This window comes from Lissotriton vulgaris, chromosome 5 (genome assembly GCF_964263255.1).
Source record: "Lissotriton vulgaris chromosome 5, aLisVul1.2, whole genome shotgun sequence".
Lineage (NCBI taxonomy): Eukaryota > Metazoa > Chordata > Amphibia > Caudata > Salamandridae > Lissotriton > Lissotriton vulgaris.
The window spans coordinates 1,905,005,187-1,905,020,911 of record NC_141693.1 but is presented as its reverse complement, the minus strand read 5'-3'; the positions used below and the strand labels follow the sequence as shown (position 1 = coordinate 1,905,020,911).

The 15,725-nt window shown below is 42.9% G+C and overlaps 1 pseudogene; it reads right to left on the bottom strand.

Annotated features, from left to right (window-relative positions):
- Positions 1-488: 488 nt before the first annotated feature.
- Positions 489-2,108, bottom strand: LOC147717682 (uncharacterized; annotated as a pseudogene).
- Positions 2,109-15,725: the final 13,617 nt, after the last annotated feature.

Sequence of the window (15,725 nt, the reverse complement as noted above, 5' to 3'; positions counted from 1 at the left end):
AGGTTGAACAGAGTAGGGCTCAACGCAGAGCCCTGCAATACCTCCAGCCCCAGAGGATGGAAAGAGGACTGACCAGGTGGAATAGCCACTTTAAAAAACCGGTCCGAGAGGAAAGAGCGAAACCATTGGAGAGCAGACCCCTCAATTCCCACTTCCTCCAACCGCCGGATCAGAATGCCGTGAGACACCGTGTCAAACGCGGCGCTCAGATCTAACAGCAGGAGCGCCGCTGTTTGCCCAGCATCTAGCACCGTTCGCAAGTGCTCGGTCATAAAGAGCAGTGCAGTTTCGGTGCTGTGTTGTGCACGAAAACCATTCTGGGTCTCGTCTAGAATGTTATTACGAGAAAGGTGGGCGGACAAGATGGAGTTCACGTGTGCCTCAGTAACCTTAGCGGTCCAGGGCAGAAGGGAGATGGGACAGTAGTTTTCTGGTAATAGGGGGTCAAGGTTAGGCTTCTTTAAAATTGGGCTGACCACTGCCTGCTTTCAGGAAGAGGGGACCACACCCGATGTGAGCGATAAATTGATCAGATCCAATATAGGCTCACGACATAGGGGAGGAAGAAGTTTGAATAACTCTGGCTTCAGCGGATCTAATGGAGAGCCGGATTTAATTTTGAGGCTCAGAGTATCGAAAACCTCGTCAGACATTACTGGCAGGGAGGACAGGGTTTCATGAACTGTAGCCATCACACCAGTTTGCTCAGCACCGGGCACAGATGACGTAAATCCTCAATAGATTGCCTGCACTTTCTCCACGAAAAAGGATGCCAGACTTTCACAGTGAGAGTCTGTGCAGATTTCCACTGAGGTGGCCCGTCTCCCCATAAGGTCTTTGAGAACCTTAAAGATTAATTTAGATGGGTTGGGGCTATTCTGAAACTCGAAAGCATAGTGTGCGGCCCGGGTTTGACAGATTGTCCTGTGATAGATCTTAAGCTGGGCAAAATACAAGGATTTAAAGGTGGGATCAAAGGATTTCCTCCACGCCCTCTCAGCTCGCCGGCACGTTCTCTTAAGCTCGGCAAGAGTATCATTATACCATGGGCTGGGAACTTTAGCATGGCATTTCGACCAGCGCATCGGTATAAGAGAGTCAAGGGCGGCTAGGACCCAGTTACGAAGCTGCTCATATCCTTGTTCCACATTCAGCAGATTGCCCAGGGGCTGCGCCTCCAAGATCTTAAAAAACTCCTCCAGTTTGAGCTTATGCCAATTTCTTTTAAGGATCAGTCTGTCCACAGGTTTAAATTGTGGGTCATCTATAGGGCATGAAACTTTAACCAACAGATGATCAGTCCAGCCTACCACCATCGGGTCAGAGGCCATAGCCCGCTCCAGTGTAGTGAAGAAGGGGTCAAGGATATGACCTCTTATGTGGGTAGGGGAGGTAACTAGTTGGTTCAATTGCATGGCTTCAAGGTCCGCTAGGAAGGTATTAATAGGTGCTGATGACCTCTGATCAAGATGGATATTGAGGTCGCCTACGATTTTAAAATTAGCACATCTTGGAGCTAAAGAGCTGACCAGGTCAGCAAGAGCGGCCTTGAAGACAGTGTTGTTCCCTGGCTGGCGGAAAATAAGCATACCGCTAAGAGTAAACTGATGACTGAAGGCTACCTTAAAAGAAGCGCTCTCACACGCTGGTAAGTCAAGAGATTTCCATTCAGCCGGGAAGCAAGATTTTATCACCATAGCTATGCCACCCCCTCTAGAAGTGCGGTTAAGAGTGAACACTGTGTAGTTGGAAGGGAATGCCAGATTTATTATTGCAGTGTCCGCATCCTGAAGCCAAGTCTCAGTGATGAAGATGAGGTCAGGAGAGTCCTTTTCGATCATATCACGTAAGGACTGATGGTGCTTGACCAGCGATCTCACGTTCAGACTCCATATGCTAAGTACACGCTCAGAAATATTAGTACGTGTACTTGGGGCATTCCTTTCCACAGAGCGCACCCCAGAGGGGGTATCAAGTGACAAACTGCCACAGGCACAGTCATAAGGGCCCGACAGCGGGTGCACAGGATCATGACCACACACCGAGAGCCTCTCTCTAATAGAAAGAAGAGCGGCGCGATTGTACCTGAGCGTCAAAGTATTCTGCATGGTGGTATGATGACTAAGTGCCAGAGTCCCGGCCCCGCTCACGCTTCCTCGACGCGGACGAGCGCAGACGGGCAGGACTCTGGCACGACTCCGGCTAAGCGACGGCGTCCCACTGCGCGGTCCCGCTGCGCGGGAGAGGACGACTTTAAGTAGGCGTCGCAATAAAGAGCTCGAGCGTCGGGACGCTCCAAGATGGCGCCCGCCTAAATTTCCACTCACCCAAGCCAAGATGGCGCCCTCACGAGTCCAACCCCGGGACCCGGACCCGCCAAACGGCGGTGCGCTTTCCGAAAATTAAGTGCAAGTAAGGGGACGAGTACCCAGGCAGAGTAGTGGTAAAAACAGGGGAGAATCCAAACAAAATAACAAAAATGCAAGAAAGGTAAATTTAAAAACACAGCGCACTGGCAGCGCGACCTGCGCTAATGCAGCACCTAATCAAAGTGATGAGCAAGCGAGTCCGCCTTAAGTAGGCGTCGCAATAAAGAGCTTGAGCGTCGGGACGCTCCAAGATGGCGCCCGCCTAAATTTCCACTCACCCAAGCCAAGATGGCGCCCACAAGAGTCCAACCTCGGGACCCGGACCCGCCAAACGGCGGTGCGCTTTCCGAAAATTAAGTGCAAGTAAGGGGACGAGTACCCAGGCAGAGTAGTGGTAAAAACAGGGGAGAATCCAAACAAAATAACAAAAATGCAAGAAAGGTAAATTTAAAAACACAGCGCACTGGCAGCGCGACCTGCACTAATGCAGCACCTAATCAAAGTGATGACAAGTCACAAATTCACAAATCTCAAATTCTCGCAACAGAATGGCCTAAAAATACATTTCCATAAAACCAAAACCATGGCAGTAAACCATCATAAGAAGGCAAATCCTAGTTGGTATCTGGCCGGCAAAACGTCTACACAAAGCAACAAGCTACAAGTATCTGGGCGTGTTGTTAGATCACAACAACTCATTTAAGCCGCAACTGGAATCCTTGCAAAGGAAGGGAGTCACGACCTATCTAGCGCTGAAACCCCTGAAGATGCTCCCAGATTTAACTCTCGACCATTTATTAAAAGTCCTCCGAGACAAACTGAAACCTACAATAACTACGGAAGTGAATCTTTGACCTGTAGAGACGCTGCAACTCTTGATAACATAGTGGTATCCTCCTACAGAGCAATTTTCCACCTTCCCACTTACGCTTCACCAGCTCAAATTAGGCTGGATTTGGCCTTCAAAAACAGGCAGTAGAAAGAAAGGGAGCCTTCATAAAAAGCTGGCATAAAATTAGAGCTGCTGAAATAGGGTCCTTAAATAACCATCTCTGGGTAGAGCTGCACCACACCGTAAAATTGCCAGCCTACATGTACCTCCAAAAATCTATTAAAACCCTAGGCTTGACAGACGTCTGGAACATCTCAATTGGTTAGTTGGAGTTTAAAAAGCTAGTAACAAAGACAACAAGCTTAATATCATCAATAGAGGACAAGAATGCGTTGTCCAAACGTGCTCATGGCTGGGCTGTGCTCAATAATTAAGATGTCCTTAAATTCAATTAGGAATGTAATTTAAAATTTTTTTTTTTTTATGGATAACACAATGCAGTTATTTTAGCCTTGTAAACTATTCATTTATCGTAATTTTGATTTTATTGTTCATGTATTATATGCACGGTTTTAATTAATCAAGCATAATAAAATGTACTTACTTACTTAGTGGTACTAACAAGCTCCCACATCTGAAAGATAGTACAGAATTAGTAATGGCAAAGCAGGGTTGGTTTAGAATTCAAAATCGATCCAGGCATGCTAAAAAAAAAAGTGGTCCACATTTGCATATTGCCTTTCCTCAAAACACTGCTTCGGTGAAATTTTATTTAAAAAAAGGAGGGGGGAAACCAAAAAAATGCACGGATTTGTTTACACTGGCATCTTAAAATTAAGTGAGGCCACTCCTGCTCAGGCCTCCTGCCCTGCTAGGTATGAATACATTAATGGGTCTGCCCTGCGAGAGAAAGAAAGGGACACCTCTGCCTGTTGCTAAACGTGAGGTAATGATGCCCATCTGCCTCCAGAAAGGCCATTTCGACACCCACTGGGCCTCTGGCTTTATCCGAAGAACAGTGACCCCGCCCAAATCTGCCCCCCAGACTGCTCTAAAAAGCAGCTCACAGTTGGAACTGGCCACCGGCCCTTCGGGCATTGCACCAGTGTGCGCATTACCAATCTGACACTGTGGCAGAGTATATATCAGTGTGCATGCCTAAATCGCTCTGACGTCTTTCCGCATTCAGGCTGCTGTATCCCATCCATTCCCTCTGCCCAGAGGTATCTGCCTGACGTTGCGTACCAAGGCTTCACTGCTCACCTTTTCTCAGTCACTGCACCATCCACATCATGCAGCTCCGTTCTGCAAGCTAACAGGTCTCACATTTGGTACTAAGTCTTGATATCACCATGGCAGAGGACATACTAGTGCACCTATCATAATCGCAGATTGAACACCCGCTCAGTACTTGCAGTGCTCCTAACTCAGTGAGAAGTGAGGCCACGCAAACTAAACTATAAAATGGCATAGAGCCCGGTCTTTTATATTAGCAGGGTCACATGTCTTGTGACGCCTGTGCTCGATGAGTGTTGTGTGGGTGTATACCAGCCGTGAGGGAGTGGCTGTGGCAATGCGGAGTGTCCGTGTTGGAGTGCTACCGTCACCCGGGTTGCAAAAGTCAAATTGTCACTCTGTGAGCCAAGTCCAACAATATGGCCAACATGTAAGGTAAGGTGAATCACTGACCCTATATCCATGCATAGTTCCACACAAGAAAGATGGTGGACATGCGACATCTATGTGGATATGAATGTTTATTGCACATTCAGTGGAGTGTTGCAGCTGTAGCAATACAGGGCCATGGAAAGTTGAAGTTTCAGTTTTTGGCACATGGAGGGCAGTCAATTAGAGAGAAGCTTGTTGTCGGACATATGTTGGCTGCACTAACATATGTACTTATACAATCACTAAGACGATCCCCACGCACTTCTAAATTCACTATACACTCTGCTTGCAGTACTCTAATTATGCAGTCTCTAACTATGTACTCGTACAATGACCAAGACAAAGTTACGTAACTAAAGTTTTCCCCCACTGCCAAAGGTAAGATGGTTGCATACCCTGTCCAGAACACTATGTAATGTAGTAGGTCCCAGGGGCAGCATGTTGCACACATAATGAACACACGGACACAGATAGGTAGTGGAACTGGGTACTGATATGTGCGCTCGACTCCTTTTTATTTCCAGGGTCACATGTCCAGTGATGTCTGTGGTGGATGCATGTGGAGTGATTGTAAGCCAACCCTCCGGCAATGGTTGGTGCTGGCAACAAGTACAACAATATTCATTGGATCAGACACAGAGATTAAATCATAAAGGGTCAATGATTTGTGTTGCACTAAGGTACGAGCACCAAATATGAAATAATACAGAATAGATTCTATCGTAAAGGGTTCATGACTTGTGGTACACTGAGGTAGGACAGCAGAGGTGAAATTATACACAAAATGTTTTATCATAAAGGGTTGTAGTGACCATTCCATAGATGTATTTGTAATTTCAGTGATAAGTTATTGGTACCTTTGTCCAGCTATAAACAAAGGTGCAAGTACGATCTCTGCCACATCACATTTGGTATCGTAACATTCCCCACCTCCTGGGTGCAGTAGTCAGCACATGCATCGAGGAATGTTTTTATTCACTTCATCTTGACAAAGTTCGAGGACATAGAGTACAATTCTCTCTGTAATAAATAAAACATGTCTTAATTTAAATTGTGAACTCTTCTGACCGCAGTGTAGGTGTATGGAGCAAAAGATTAAACATTTATGGAATACACCGTCGAAATATGTAGGTTTTAGCATCTTCAAGCTGAAGCTGTACCATTTTTTGCTAAGTGTCTTCTCCTGTGAAATTTCCTGCCACATTTCTTTCAATTCTGTCTTCTCATACTTGGTAATACATGACGTGACATAGCGAGCAACAGCAATTGAGTTATCTGCAACATATTGTATGTCCACATCTTCAAAATCACTGGGTTGTAATCATTAATGTACTTCAATTCTTCTGTTCTTTTTATATCATAAGTATTTTTGGGTGATTTTCGAGTTATAGTATGCCTCACAGCTGACAAAAAACGGTTCACTCTTCCTTGCAATGACTTATGGTGCACTGAGTTAGTAGTACATTTGGCGCTCAGCGTGTGAGTACCCTGCGATGATGCGTGGTCCGGGGGAGCCGCACTCGGATCAATGTCTTTTTGTCTATTGAATTCTGCCTCAATTACGCCACGTGGCGATAATTTACGGTGGACTGAGCTAGTAATACCTTTGGGGCTCAGCGTGTATTACAGTTAGTTGTTGTTCTCATTTGTGACTAATATTTTTTGTGGAAGCTATTACTGGAAAACTGGGGATATTGGCTGTTTTCACTAGGTTTATAATGAAGTGATAATTTAAAATCACTGAAAAAACTATAGGTTTAAAGGAGATTATAATTAGAAATTAGCATTTAAAAACATTTTAAATCAAAAAAGAAAACATGGGTTTCAGGGACGTTATAGTTACAAATTTGCATTTAAAAAACTTTTGAAATTCACTGAAAAAAACGTAGGTTTCAGGGATGTTATAGTAAATTGGACATGTCACTCATACCAAACCATAGAAATTCCGCCGTTATAGTTAGTTGAGCTAACTATAATTTGCGCCCTCGTAATGCACTGCTGATGACGTCACATATTACTCTGATACCAACACTGGGCTGGGGCTTCAAAGCAGTAAGGCCTAGCCTCAATAACTATCAAAACAAAATAACTGCCAATACTGCCATTCTATTTGGGGAAGTTTCAAAAGAACGTATTGACAATTAAACAATATGTGCCATAGACCTTTTGTTCATTCTGAAATAAATCAGTTTCATTTATTTTTCTTTTTTCACATTTTCCTTTTTGTTTCTCTTTATGTTATCTAAAAGATTTACATTTGCACCATGGAAAATCCTAGAAAAACATTCACTCAACTTCTCTCACTCTTCTCATTCATTCCAGCATTCACTGCCACATTCTATCTACAACAATAGATACAAAAACAACATTACAATATATACATATCAAGCAAGAGATTCAACATTAACAGCCATGGAATCTTTTTTAGAGATTTTCCTAATTCATGACATTTGTGGTTAATCCTACAGCTGTATGGCAAACAGGTCTACGCGTTTCGAACTCTATGGGTTATAGGGAGTTCTCTTCAGGACCAAAGAAGCCGTAAAACAGAATTACAAACAAGTGTAAGCTCAGGGGTGCCCTTAACCTCTCTTTGCTGGTATCAATCGCACTCATCTGGTATCTTACCTTTTTGTTCATCAGCTAAATTGCTCCAAGAGACTGCAAACAAATGTGAGAAAATATATATATATATATATATACTTAGTGAACCTGCTATCACCAATAACAACCAATCTGCACCACCTATTTCCAGACGTGTTACACTTGCATATTACTTACAGAGATGTCTTCTAGGGCTGTTATTCAAATCCAGATGGAGGGGAGTAGTTTGAAGCCTATAATGGTAATAAGATGGCATAAGCTTCCTGTATATGTGGCGGGAGGAATTTACATATTACATCATTCATGACATGGTCAGTGACATCACTGATGGCATCTCAAATTACATCACTGATTACATCATCCACGTGAAAATCTGATGCACCTCCTCATACCTTAATACAATCATTGATACACCCACTCTAAAATATAGACTATAATTTTCAAAAGAATAGAGACACCAATACCAGTTACTACGTACGCACTCACGGATTTCTAGGTCTACACACACATCCTCCCATTCCTCCATACAGTCACTCATAGATACAGTGACTCATTAATACAACACTATAATAGGCACTTATACACCTATGCAAACACTCACACACTACCACTCATCCAGAGGTACTCAAACACCTAGTCAGTCATGCAAAGAATCAATCACACTCCTATTTACTCACCTATACATACAACCTCACTTATTAATACAGTTACCAACATATACTTACTCTCTTATACAATCACTGATACAAGTACACACTGATCAAATACAGCCACTCATGTATAGTCATTCATATACTACAACTTTCACATGCACTGTGTTTTACATATGTAGTTACTTGGACATGTAGCACTGAGATATGCATTCACTCACCAACATACCCATACACACACGCACCAACTCATACAGATGTTTCCACATGCACTCTTGAACCCATCCACCCAGTGAATGAAGCACTCACACATCTATGCACAGAGTCACACACCTCCCATCCACCCCCACACACACTTAGGGACCCACACAAATACTCATGCAACCAATCAATAATCCATATAGACACTCATGTAGCTACTCACCAACCAATGCAGCAGCTTAAACAGCAATAGATAGACTGATACAGACATTCACACACTTTACTCACTAACCCATGCATTCAGTAAGATTTATTTAATCACTTACTTGTTCAGTCAGTCACGTACCTACTATATCCTCCATCCAGACACTTATACACCCACTCATTCTTCAATACATCTTGGTATACATATATATAAAACATATTTAAACTTTACAGAAACAGACAGTCACTGGATGATGTCATCAGTGATGTCATTTGAGATGTCATTAGTGATGTCACTGACCATTTCATGAATGATGTAATATGTGAAGTTATCAGTAGTGCATTACGGCGGTGCGAGTTATAGTTAGCTAAAATTACTAGAACTGTGGAATTTCTATGGTTTTATATGCGTAAAATGTCAAACAAACTAGAACGTCCCTGAAACCTATGGTTTTTTCAGTGAATTTCAAAGGTTTTTTAAATGCTAATTTGTAGCTATAACGTCCCTGAAACCTATGTTTTTTTTAGTGAATATATATATATATATATATATATATATATATATATATATATATATATATATATATATAATCACTTAAAAAAACCATATAAGGCCTGAAACCTATGTTTTTTTAGTGAATATATATATATATATATATATATATACATATATATATGTATATATATATATATATATATATATTCACTTAAAAAACGATAGGTTTCAGGCTTTATGTAGTTAGGATTTAGCATTTTAAAAAACATTGAAATTGCTCCTATATAGTTAGTTGTACTAACTATATTTCGCGCACCCGCAATCCATTGCTGACGATGTCACATATTACATCATTCATGACATGGTCAGTGACATCACTGATGACATCTTAAATGACATCACTGATGACATCTCATTTGACATCACTGACGACATCACTGATGACTTCATCCAGTGACTGTGTGTTTCTGTAAAGTTTAAATATGTTTTACATATTGAAGAATGAGTGGATGTATAATTGTCTGGATGAAGGATTTAGTAGGTGCGTGACTGACTGTATGAGTGAGTGATTAAATGTGTCTTACTAAATGCATGGGTTAGTGACTAAACTGTCTGAATGTGTGCATCAGTATGTCTGTTGTTGTGTAAGCTGCTGCATGTGTTGATCAGTAGCTATATGAGTGGCTATTTGGGTTATTGATTGGTTGCTAAAGTATTTGAATGGGAGACTGAGTGTGTGTGTGGGTGGCTGGGAGGTGTGTGACTGTGCATAGATGTGTGAGCAGTTGATTTATTAGGTGTATGAGTTCAAGAGTGCATGTGGAAACAGCTATATTGGCGGTTGACTGTGTGCATGGGTGTGTTGGTGAGTGAATGGATATCTCAGTGCTACATGTCAGTAAGTACATATGTAAAACACAGTGCATGTGAGAGTTGGCATATATAAATGACTATACATGAGAGCCAGTGAATGTGCGAGGGGCTGTATGGATCATTGTGTACTTGTATCAGTGATTGTATAAGAGAGTAAGTATGTGTTAGTATATGTTTGAATAAGTAAGATGTTGTGTGTATAACTTTATAGTTGAGGAAATGGAAGTGTGATTGATTCTTTGCATGACTGACTAGGTGTGTGAGTAACTCCATGGATGAGTGGCAGTGTGTGAGTGTCTGTATAGGTGTATGAGTGCATATGATAGTGCTGTATTGATGAGTGACTGTATGTATGAGTGATTCTATGGGTGAATGAGTGAATGTGTGTGTAGACCTAGGAATCAGTGAGTGCGTATGTAGTAACTGGTATTGGTGTCTCAATGGTTTCAAGAACGTTAGTCTGTATTTAACACTGGGTGTATCAAAGGTTATATTAGAGTGTGAGGAGGTGCATCGTATTATCACATGAATGATATCATCAGTGATGTGATCAGTGATGTCAAATGAGATGTCATCAGTGATGTCATTTGAGATGTCATCAGTGATGTCACTGACCATGTCATGAATGATGTAATATGTGACATCATCAGCAGTGGATTGCGGGTGCGCGAAATATAGTTAGTACAACTAACTATATAGGAGCCATTTCAATGGTTTTTTAAATGCTAATTTCTAACTATATAAGGCCAGCAAACCTATGGTTTTTTAAGTGAATTTGCAAGGTTTTTAAAATGCTAATTCCTAACTATATAAGGCCTGAAACTTATGTTTTTTAAGTGAATTTGCAAGGTTTTTTAAATGCTAATTCCTAACTATATAAGGCCTGAGACCTATGGTTTTTTAAGTGAATTTGCAAGGTTTTTTAAATGCTATTTCCTAACCATATCAGGCGTAAAACCTATATTTTTTTCAATAAATTTCAAAGGTTTTGTAAATGCTAATTCTATTAGCGGACAACGTTTATATATGTTATTATCCTTCTGGGACCACCTGAGCAGCCATTTTGTTTCTCAGGAGAAGTGAGGCACAAGAGAGCACAAAACAAGAGTGAAAATCACGAAAAGGAGGCAGGGTTGAGACCCCCTGACCCCCTAGCCCTTCTCAGGGGATCCCAGAAGGACCAACAAGTGCAAAAAAAAGTATATATCTTTTTAAAATCACGGGGTACTCGCACGCGTACGGTGTGCGTACCCCGCGATTTCTTTGAATTATTATTTTCTTTTGCCCTTGGGGGTCCTTTTGGGACCCCCTGAGAAGGGCTAGAGGGTTGGGGGGTCTCTACCCTGCCCCCTTTTGTGTTTTCCACTCTTGTTTTGGGCTCTCTTGTGCCTCCGTTCTCCTGGAAAACAAGATGGTGGCCAACACTTCCTGGTTTGGACAGTTTGGAATGTTGACAGTCGACTGCCAGCCAATCAGAAACTCGCTCACGCACGTAAGGGTACGCGCACGTACGTGTACGGTACGTGTACGGTGCACGTACGGTGAGCGCATATAGATATAAATTTTGCTAGAATTCAAATTTCTCAACAACTACTAAGGGGATTTTCACCGAATATAAAAAAGGAACTACTGCATACCTGTCCCTACCATGTTGCCAAGTTTGGTGTAATTCCGTTCAGCCGTTCGGGCTGTAGCCATGTCTAAAAGTCCCATCGAAAATGCCTTTTGAAAAATTTCTAATTCAATTTTCTCAAGAACTACTGGAGGGATTTTCACCAAACATAGCAAAGGCACATCTGCATACCAGGCCCTACCATTTTGCCAAGTTTGGTGTGATTCCATTCAGCCGTTCGGGCTGTAGCCGTGTATAAAGGTCCCTATGGAAATTAACATGGGGAAAACACGTTTTGGGACCCCCCTTTCGGCCCCCGCTTGACAAATCCCCCTGAAACTTTCAGGGAAGGAGCGGAGCTGGCCAAATTTCTGGAAAATTACACACAGATTCCTCAATCAGCGCCAAAGTTATTCCCAATAGAATGTTGAGCGCATATAGATATATAATTTGCTCAACCCAATTTTCTCAACAACTACTGGAGGGATTTTCATCAAATATAGAAAAGGCACTACTGCATACCGGTCCCTACCATTTGCCAAGTTTGGCGTAATTCCGTTCAGCCGTTCGGGCTGTAGCCGTGTCTAAATGTCCCATAGAAAATGGCATTTGAAAAATTTCAAATTCAATTTTCTCAAGAACTACTCGAGGGATTTACACAAAACATACATAAGGCACTGCTGCATACCAGTCCCTACCATTTTGCCAAATCTGGTGTAATTCCGTTCAGCCGTTCGAGCTGTATCCTAGTCAGAATGAATGTCCCTATGGAAATTAACATGGGGAAAACACGTTTTGGGACCCCCCTTTTTTCTCGGCCCCCGCTTGACGAATTACCACAAAACTTTCAGGGAAGGAGCGGAGCGCAGCGAGGCAAAGGTAAGGAAAATTACAGGCAGATCCCTCAATCGGCGTCAAAGTTATTCCCAATAGAATGTTCGGAATGTCCTATGGTAACTAGGTCCTAATTATATATACCTACTGGCGACCGCCAGTAGGATATATATTAACTACTGGCGGTCGCCAGTAGGTAGTTATAGTTAGGATTTTTTTCAATGTTAAATCTCAAAATTCTATTTGGAAAAACTTTGGCGCCGGTTGACGAATCTGACTGAAAATTTCCTCAAAATGGCCTCGCGGCGTTCCGGTCCTTCCCTGAAAGTTTGGGGGGGATTCGTCAAGCGGGAGCCGAGATAAAAGGGGGGTCCCAAAACGCGTTTTCCCCATGTTAATTTCAATAGGGCGGTCGATTTCACTTTTAGCCCGAACGGCTGAATGGATTTCCACCAAACTTGGCAAAATTGTATGGACCGGTAGCCCGATGTGCCTTTGCTATGTCTCAATATATGTGCTCCAGTGGATTTTGAGTAATTTAGGTTAAAAAAAATATATATCTATAGGCGCGCTCCTGTGTGCGCACCGGGGAGCGCACCAGGCGCGACACGCGACTTGTGCGCGGAAAGCTGATTGGCTCACGGGTGTCTGTAAACATTCGAAACAGTCCGGAGCGGCCGCCATCTTGTGTCTCGGTAGGATCGAGACACAAGAGGTGCAATAAAAAAAAGGGAGAAATGACTATAAGGGGGCAGGGTAGACCCCCTCCTGACCCCCTAGGTTTGATGTGGGGGCTAAAATTTTGTGACGCACTCCAGCAATGCGTCACTTTTGTGTTTACAGATACGGCAGAAATATTGACGTATCTGTAACTCCTTGCGACATGATTCGTCATACATTAAATATGACACATCTGGAATGTCGTAAGGAGTGCGCACAGAAAAGTGACGCATCGCACCAGCGGTGTAAAAAAATGCGCCTCGTTGCGCTATATTTAAAAAGTGACGCATCTAGGTAGATGGGTCCCTTTTTAAAACCCTGCGCCACATTATACCTGCGTCAGGTATAATGTATGCAGAGGGGGCGTTCCCCCACAAAAAGCTTCGTAATAGTGATGCAGTGAAATCTATGAGATTTCACTGAGTCACTTTTAGGATGCTGTTGCGTCAAAATCTTGCGCCTGCCTCACAGCAGGTGTAAGACTGACGCAAGACCTTTCACATGGTGCTTTTCCCATGTGAAAGGACGCATTACTGGAGTTGCGTCACTTTTGTGACGCACTCCAGCAATGCGTCACTTTTGTGTTTACAGATACGTCAGAAATACTGACGTATCTGTAAATCCTTGCAACATGATTCGTCATACATTAAATATGACACATCTGGAATGTCGTACAGAAAGTGACGCATCGCTGTTTTCACGCAGCGATGCGTCACTTTTCAGAAATGAGGCCTCCAGTTTATTCACTGTGTCACCTCTACAACCCTTTCTTGCGTCAATACGTCCCTTTTGCATACATTACACCTGACATAGGAATAATGTGGTGCAGGGGCTTACAAAGTGATGCAACTACCTAGATGTGTCACTTTGTAAATATGACTGAATAAGGTGCATTTTTTACAGCACTGGTGCATCTCAAAAAGTAACGCATCGGTGGCGTTAAAGTGACGCATGTCCTCATAAATGAGTCCTTCAGTCTTCTACTCATGCGTCATATTAAATTTATGACGTATTATGTTGGAAGTTCTTTTAGATACGTTAGTATTTCAGACGTATCTGTAAGCGCAAAAGTGAAGCATTGCTGGAGTGTGTCACAAAAACGAAGCAACTCCAGCAATGTATCCTTTCACATGGGGCCAAGCCCCATGTGAAAGGGCCTGCACGCCTGCTGTGAAACAGGCGTAAGATTTGGACGGAACAGCGTCATAAAAGTGACGCAGTGATATCTCATAGATTTCACTGCGTCATTTCTACGACCCTTTCTTGCGTCAATACGTCCCTTTTGCATACATTACACCTGACGTAGGAATAATGTGGCGCAGGGGCTTACAAAGTGACGCATCTACCTAGATGCGCCACTTTGTAAATATGAATAAGTGAAGTAGTGTGGCTCACTGGTTAGAGGCGGCAGACCCGAGAGCAGAGGACGGCCCGGGACCAGGGTTCGATTCCCGGCGCGGCAGGTTTCTGGACCAGGGTCAGCGGACTCGATAATTCTCTCGCCTCGGTGCCCACTCTGATCAGCGATCACACTCAGCAACTCTGGGCATTAGCTTGCCTCATCTTCACTAACGGCCCCACCAGACCGCCGGGGATGCCTGGTCTCACCCTGGAGATACCCATTAAGGGACCATCTCTCAGGGAAGCCAGGAAGGGTTTCGCAGCGGTCGAAGCCTTGGGACCCTACGGGTAAGTAGTGCGCTATATAAATGCCAATACATTTACATTTACATTTACAATAAATAAGGTGCATTTTTTACTGGACTGATGCGTCACAAAAAGTGATGCTCTGGTGGTGTTAAGGTGACGCATGGCTTCATAAATGAGGCTTTCAGCCTTCAACTCCAGCAATGTATCTTTTCTTACCCTTCCACACCCCCGTTCCTTTTCAACATTTTCTTTGAATATCAACATTCCCTATATTCACTCTTCTTCTCCTTACTTTCCTTCCCAACACTCACCTTCTTTCAGTCCCCCTACTTCACTTCCTTTCTCCTCTCATACCTTTCTGTTCTTTCTTACTCTTTTTCTTTTCCGTTATCAATGCACTCCATTTCACTTACTCTTTTTCATTTTTTAAAGAATATAGCTCTTTGATGAGAATTGGAGGTAGTTCTGAAAAGAACTTTTTGTTTTCTTCTTTTTTCAAAACAGGAATAAAAACAGGGAATGGAAACTGCTCAACAGGAGCAAAAAGAACAAAAACAATTAGGGGTGGAAAGGGCAGCGATGGTTTTCTAATGCTCGAACCATGAGCTGTACACTTTGTTCTCCAAAGGTAAGCAGTTGATTGCAGTATCTGCATCTGAGGGCACCATGGTTAAAAGCAGGTTGAATGTTTGGCACCAGCTCCTGCGATTGCCCCCTCCCAGAAGAAGTTGCTCCTCCGGTGGATGTAGAGGCCCCATCACTGGGAACCTCTTGTGCCAGAGCCCTGACACTTTCCCGGGCAAAATTCTGGGGGTGCTTCCTCTCCACATGCCGGATAATCGTGAAGTTTCCAAATGAGTATTTTTTTAAGGGGTTACCCCGTGACAGGACTTCTTTGCAGATCCTGCACTCCACTTTTGGAGCATTCACCTTTTTTTGGTTAGGTGGTATTTTAAAAAATTTCCAAATAAAATGTTCCTTCACCTTTCGTTGAGGAGGCTCTTCATTGATG